Source organism: Trachurus japonicus, chromosome 5 (assembly GCF_045865225.1).
Source record: "Trachurus japonicus isolate A0001 chromosome 5, Traja_1.0".
NCBI classification, from domain to species: domain Eukaryota; kingdom Metazoa; phylum Chordata; class Actinopteri; order Carangiformes; family Carangidae; genus Trachurus; species Trachurus japonicus.
This window is the reverse complement of record NC_140911.1, coordinates 35,828,619-35,836,775: the sequence shown is the minus strand read 5'-3', so window position 1 is coordinate 35,836,775 and position 8,157 is coordinate 35,828,619.

Below are 8,157 nucleotides of genomic sequence, written 5' to 3'. Positions count from 1 at the left end.
AGTGAAAAAGGATGGAAATCCACAGTTTCCACTTTTTGAAGATCCTTACAACACCTCTGTGAGCAGGTTGAGTCATTGTTTTTTTTAGCTTTATCTCTGAAAACACACTGCTGATATTGAGGCTATATTAGAGTGATGTAACTGAACCAAACAAAGAGAAAACAGGAGATAAGGACGTTATAAAAAGCCAAGTTCAGTGTGGGGGGATTCTTCAGAGTTGAATAATGTGTGGTTTTTGTCACTTTGAGCAACTGCTTTCACTTAGTGAACGTGATCATGTGGTGGATCATTAATATCAAACTGTTGATACAGATGAAAACAGCTTTTAGGGGCTTTAATATTTACAGCATTCGTCCTCACAGGCCCTTAATCTGTAGTACATCTTTCAAATGAGGATTTATGACGGGGAATTCAAAATAAATAGAATAAATACAAATTCCGAGAAATGAAAATAAAAATAAAAATAAATAGGGTTAAATGATGTTAGTTGGCTGTTTAGTGTTGAGCTAGTTGGGACAAAGAAAGAAAGAGGGAGAGGCCGTCCGTTCCAGAGGCTACATACTGTTCCTATTAACTCCTGCGAGAATGGTGATGGCAGCTGCTAGCCCCGTGAGGTCATCCTGCAGGCTTGGATGGAGGAGAGAGGTCTGTAACCCCTACACGCCAACACAAGATACGACACTGAGACTGATTGAAAAAAAAGACTGAGACTGGAGGGCATGTATCTGTACAATATTGCACCGAAGCTCTCATTTAACCTGCATAAATATTTGTTGAAACCAGTGAATTGAGCTTAAACCACACAGATCCACCCGGCATGCCGTGTGCTGGAGATGGCTGGGTGGTGGTGATAACTGAGAGCAGGGCCGGGGGCAGCGCAGTTTTTCATAGTCTGTTTGTGGTTTCTGTTGTGCGCCACAAAGTAGAGGGACTGTCGAGGCAGAGAGGAGCGCAGACCCAACCTGTTAGTAATCAGGCTCTGTGGCTTATTGAAAGCATCCATTGAAGAGCTGAAAAAAAAAAGATAGAACACAGACCCAGTTTTGTCAGGAGAGTAAAAAACAAGCATGATTGCATTCTGGATGCATCTGTGTGTGTTTGCACCAGATTAATTGGAGTCATTATCTAAAATAATGGTAGTAATACAGCAGAGCCCCTGCAGCCAAGTTGATCAGTCTTCATATAATTCTTGGAGCATGTTGAGAAACAAGCTTATTTACCTTCTTGCTGAGAGCGAGATCACAAGATTGATATTGCTGTAAATATGGAGCTGTGGTGAGACGACTTACATAATTTACACTTATTACAGTGAGGTAGTTTCGTCCAGTGGTTTCCAACCTGGGGACTGGGTCTAATCCAAAGTGATGCAACATAAACCTGGGTGGTCATGACGCAAAATGGTTAGGAACCATCGGTGTAATGCATATAGTACTGCATGTAATTTGTATCATATAGTTTATACATTTAATATTAATCTCAAAAACAATTAGTCACAAGATGGAAAATGAATTCTGATCCTTAGTAAAAGCACAGCAATGTTTAAATGAAAATATAAAAGTCAGAAATTCAAAATGTTACAAGCAAAAGTAGAATTAGCAGAATTATTCTAAATATGGCACATTGATATATGAGCAGTAGGCTATTTCAATGTTGTAGGTGGCTCTAGTGGAGCTCATAGTAAGCATTTATATACTCTTAGGTGGTTTAATTGACTGTAAGAACAACGACTGAGTGTAAAAACTGCAGTATACAAGCCTTCTTCTATCAAATGGTAACAATATTCACCCAGCAACGCCCCGATTGGTAACTATATGTTGTAGCTTAATATTTAACAAACCGATATGAGTGGTAGTAAATTTCCCAAACTCGTCAGTTAAGGTAAAATAAAAATGCTGTTGTATATGAAACTTTGAATTACTTAATATGTTGGTAGCAAACCAAGTAACATGAGAATTAAGGGACACATGTGGTCATGCATGAGCAAACTGGCCAAAATTCCTTCAGTGAACAAGCAGTTGAAGTCGTCCAGACTAGAAATCACATCCAAAATTATGTCAATCCAGCAACAAATGTAATGAGGAAACTCTTCAGGGCCACAAGTACGAGAGGAAAAGTAGAAATGGCCAAGCTGTCCTCTGTGTAGTTCATATTTCTCACATGGGTATCAGCAACACATGTAAGGTTTTAGCTGACATTTTTTGAAAATAAAACTCTTGAGTTTTTTGTTTGACTTTGTGCAGGCTTCCCTGAGCTGGGACTGTGAAAGAGCCCATCTTTTCGTATGACTTCAGGAAGAATGTTCCTATAGACTGTAAAAAACAAAGAAAACAAAACAAGCCCTAAGGAGTTTCCTTTCAGTTAAACCAATTTTCCAAACCACAAACAGTTTGGTGGTTGAGTCTGATAAATGTTCTGGTAAAAGAAAGACAGTCCAGCTTTTGGACATAGACTCAATAGAAAATACAGCAGAGGTATGTTTTTTTTTCTCTCTCTCCCATCTCCTGCCTTCTCATAAAAATCTTGCATATGCAGTTACTGCACACACACGCACACATCACTTAGATGACATCAGTGCAGTAGTACGGGTAACTTCCAACCTCTCTCACTCATTCAAATTTCAGGCTCTGTTAAGAAAATCCCATTATTTCTATAAGAATATGAGCTGCAGCTGCCCCATAAAAGATAACATCAGCCATACGTTGGCTGGCTGAGTAGAAACAAATGAGTTTCTATTGAAAAATCTGTCTTTTTGGCTCTGGCACAAATGAACAAAGTGTTGTGTGTTATGCCCACAGAGCTGCAGTGCAGGGTAGCGGCTGCACTTTCCTGCTTGATCTCATGCCAGACAAAAAGCGGGCTCCTTTCTGTCATGACCTCATGCTCATGTACTTAACCAACTACTGAACAGATCCAACACCACATACCAGCCCCTCATTTCTGAGGGGCTGACTCCAGCGGTGGCAGATATATGCAGATCTTTACCCCAAGTAAAAGTATCAAAACAATGTTAATACATTCCAGCTAAAATCCTGCATTCACAATCTTATGTGCAGAAAGTATCAACAGCAAAACTTATTCAGCAGAAATGAGGCTGATATTGCTAATGTATCAGTATGTAAGCACTGCAGTGGTCAGGGTCAGGCCCCTATTAGGGTCACAACATAAAGCCAGGTATAGTCACAAACCCAGGAAACAACCAGTTTAATAAAGTACATATTCTATTGTGTGTTTTATATGTTAGACATTCATTTGAAACAGCCAAACAGTGGTGGAGGAGGTGTTCAGTGTGATTTAAGCAAAATCATAGATTCCTCATTTAGCATTTTTAAAGGAAAAGTGTTAAGTAGTTAAGTACGATCATATGTTATCTCTGTGCATCATTGCTACAAGTGTGATAATGTATAAGTTGTATTTTACTGTTATAATTGATGGAAGTGGACCAAGTTTTATTTGCTTAATTTACCCAGTGGTTTCTTGCCTTGTGGTCGGGCCCCTCCAGAGTCCCAGGATAAATCTGAGGCTTCAGAAAACGATTAATAAGGAAGAAGAAAAGGGGGAAAAAAATTGTAAATTGTTTTTGGGAAATATTGGAGACTTAAACCATGACATAATTGGAGAGGGAAACGTCTCTTTGATGCTACATGACTTTTCAAAGAGAACAGAGGAGAGTTACTGAGGAGGGATAGAAATTATGAATAATGCAAGGATACATTTTCTTTATTATCATCATTATAAAACTCAGCCCTCGCCTACATTTTTCTACAATCGCTAAAATCTCAAACACAAAAGTGCTGAATTAGACGCTTCTTTTCTTGAAGGGGTCACAAACATGGTTTAAAGTTGAACAATGCTCTACGCTTTACAAGGTCCTCTTTTATGGTTAGTCTGAAAATAACGGGTGTACTGTAGAAGTAGCAGAAAAAGGAAATGCACTGGTACAAGCGCTTCCAAACAGTTCTTGGCTACTTTCCACCACTGCAGGACTTCAGATCCCGGAGAAAGACTAAATGGTAAAAAAAAAAAAAAACAACAACATCTAATCTTCTCACATAAAAACATAACAGATGGACAGTAACTTACAACTTTTAGTATGAGACAAGCTTTTTAACATACTTGTTGCCTTTGGGAATCACACTGACAGAAGCATTCCCTTGAAACCGATCTGTCAGTTCGGGTGGCTTGTAAAATCAGGTCATGTTTCTGCTCTAAGGTTAAGATCACACAAATGATTGAAAAGGTTATTGCTGGAGAGATCTGCCACAGGCCGCCTTGTCCAGACTGCGCCGCTCGCTGCCAGTTGTCCTGCCTCCAACCTCTCTGGCAGGCTGCGGGTCCCTCTCAAACCCTTATCCCTCCAAAACTCTTACAGCAACTTCTTGTAAGTAGAAAATCTGCATGAAATTTGGCTTATTTATGTGCCAAGCAGCAATGCCGTGAAGAGTATTCCGTGTCACTTGTGCAACTTTGAAAGGAAAATAAATGAAGGGTATATATAAACATGCCAAATATGTAAAACCTGTTGATGAAGCCGGAGATGGTTTGTTTTCTCTGTGTACCTTAATAACAGTGTAAAACAATACTTCTCATGTTGCCAAAGGTAATAACAGTTAACAACAAAAATAGAAGAGTGTTAGGCTCATGTGTGTAATTGAGTGTTTTCTATGTTTTTCAGATGTGAAGCACGGCCAGATATCAGGGGTTAATGCAGGGATCTCAATGAAGACCAGACTCACCGAGGCAGGCCCCCAAAGAATCTGTGTCCTCCAAAAGACATGGAGTCTGGGGGTCAGGGGTCAGCGTCTGATGTGGTTTCCTTATGGTCAAAATGGATAACGAGATGAGTGCGGGACAAAGTCAAGGGAAGTTAATTTGAGTCGTCAGTGTCCTTATTGTGGGGATGTTATGTCATTATCTCTAGTTATGTCTCTTGTAACCAGTTTTCTAAAGCACATTTCAGCGTTGACCTTTGAACTGTCTCTGCCATGAATGACAGGATCTCAAATCTGAGTGTGTGCTGCTTTTTCTTCAGTTAAAACACTCAATGTCTTGAGACTAGAACAATACCACTGTCCATTTTAGACAAACCCTACTTATTTGTGCATTGTACACTTCTCATCGGAAAAAAAGAATATGTATTTGTTGGTGTTAATATGCTTTATTGTTTGCATACATATTTTGTCAGCAGCAGCACGTGGTAAAGGGAGGGCATACCAGTTAGTTTATGTTTATATACTGTGTTTTAAAAAGGTCAGGAAAAAATATACAGGATAATATGGTACAAAGAACAACTATTAAAGGAAATTAGGGTTTTGTCATAACAGTTTTTCTTCAAGCAAGAATTTCAGTACACTTGCAGTTTTTGCTTCCTCGTTGAGAGTTTGCTGAAAGGATTGATGTCACGCTCATGTCCATCCTGCAAATTTAAGGCTTCTGCGTGGAGCTGGACAGTTTAATGTTGACATAAAAACTGGAAAGAGAAGAGGAAACAGCTAGCCTGTGGCCTGTCCAAAGAAAATAAAAACTTCTAGATCTCACTCATTAATATGTAGGGGTTTTGTTTGTTTACTTGGAGCAAAAACAAAATGTGATAATGATAAGTTCTGTTTTTATGGGAGGTTATTTACTAGATTATTCCTTGGCTAGGAGCAGTGACTTACTGGAGTCTGCTGGTTACTCTGCAACATCACAATCACAATGGAAAAAAAGGCAGCCGCTGCCTCTTTGACCTCTTCCTCAGGTTAGCAGCAAACCTCGGGACCCCTCGTTATTTTCATCTTCTCGGTATGTCGAAACATTCCTCTGTGATTTACCTTGGAAATAGATTATTTCCCAACTGGATGTAAAACGTAAATTAATATTGGTTGTTTTCCACCATTGAGTTTGCAGCTGTGTTTTGCTGTGGCCAAGCCAAACAGCTGAGGAGCTACCAGGCCCAGGTGCACACCGGGGGGTTCCTGACACAAACTCTGCTCTGCTGCCTCCAACCACGAGGTGCAGACAGAAACACTGTCTGGTTGTTACCGATACAATAACACTGGATGAATCACCAGGAGTTTATTTTATTAGACATCACTGTTACCAGTGTAGAAAACCAAGGGGTAATTAACGTCCTCGCAGCTATATATTTTAACACTCTTATCCCACTGCAGATTGTGGTTCTGCCAACTCAAGCAAAGTGGTAACAACTAACAAACCAGCCTGGCCTTGGATGTCAGTGGCAGCAGGCCTGGCTGTGAGGAAAGTACTAATCATACAGCATGTCGGTTTTCTGTCTCTTAGCAGCCACTGTTATGCTTTTAGTGATGGGGCATGGGCAATCCTGAGGATCTTCTTGCCTCATAATCAGCCTCTGCAAACACTCTGACACGCTGATGTGACAGAAAATAAATGAAATCTCATACATTACTGCATATGCACTGGACTGGCAAGCCAAGTACAACAGGGTCAGGGTAATTTGGACCCATGAGCTCACAGACCAAACGCAAGCAGCAAACCAAGAACAGCGCTGAATATAGCCTCAGTTTACCTCTCATGTGTTAGCATTAGCAGGCACAGCCTCTGTTCATGCTGTGATATTTACCCAGAGGGTTGTTTAAAAAAACATTTAATACTATTCTGAATATGTTTCCAGAATACTCAAAAACTCCTCCTCTTCAGTGCTTTTCCAAATATCACTGACTATTTAATGCAAGAAACCTGATGCTGCCAATTCACAGAAGACACAAACTCAGGCTCTGCTGGTTGAGCTGTACAGACGCTTGAATGCTTGGCCAGCTCACAGGTGAAATGTTTGCCATGGTGGGCTTTTCATCAAAGACGAACACATCAGTCCGTGTCCAGGTAACATCAGAGAAACTGTCTCCTGTCTCTTTTTCTCAATTAGAAACTTTGGTACCACTTTATTTGACGCCTATCTCTGTAACGCATTATAACCATATTTATAATGAGTTATAGTACTGTATAACTATAGTTATAAACACTAATAAATGATCATAAAGCTTTATAACCACAATCATAACACACTATAAAGCATTGTATCATGACTTATAAGGTCAGGTATTATAATATGTTATAATTTTTAGTAACTCACTGACAATGCCTACATTAATAATGCATTATGGTTATAATGTGTTATAATTGGCTTATAAACATGTATAATTATCATTATAAACACACTGATCATAAGACTTTATAACAATAAGCATAAGACATTATAGAGCATTATAACCATATTACAAAACTTGACCTTATTAGTCATTATAAAATGCTCTGTGATGTGTTATGCTTATAACCATAACTGCATTATAACTCATTATAAATAAGGTTATAATGCGTTATAGAGATAGGCATCAAATAAAGTGTTGCCGAAACTTTTAATACCAGTGTGTTCATCTCACCCCGTGCTGACAGTTGGCTGCAGTGAGTTTACTGACAGAGCCGTAACTACACTCACGTTATACATTTCAGAATCATCCTTGGCTTGAGGTAGCGCTACGCGACTTGTATCAAATCTTTGCATTGTTCCTGGGGCGGGGGTGGGGGCAGCATTTTATCAGTGTAAATAACACCTTGTACCCTGTGTGCATAACAGGAAATGACTTCACACAATTAGGTATGGGCTTTATTCATTTAATTTATTAAGATGCTACATAGTCCAACCAGGTTGGGTTGTTTTTATACACCAGAGAGACTACTTGACTAGGAATATTAATCTTCTTCTCAGATAGACTTATTTATTTATTTATATACATACAAAACAGTTTCCCGACTGCTTACATTGATCACGGTGATGGTCAGAGACTCCAGGACGGGTCAGTGTAGTGTGTTTTACAACTGGGCCTGGATCTGTTAGTATTTACATGGAATTATTTTTGTTTCTCTAATCCAACTTTGGAGCATCAACACTAATGCAACAGTATATTCTAGTACTTGGAAGTATTTTCCTTGTATTAAATGTCCTGATGCTCCAACCAGGATTCACCGAACAAGAAGAATTTCCTGCAAGTACTGTGTGATCCAGACCCGCCAACCCAGGATGGGACTGTAGCTCTGGTCTGCTCTGCTCTGCCCTCCCTCTAAGCAGCAAGTCATCCTCAACCCAACAGCGTTACAGAGATACAGTAGAAACACAGGCTCATGTTTATTTTCATCTCTTAC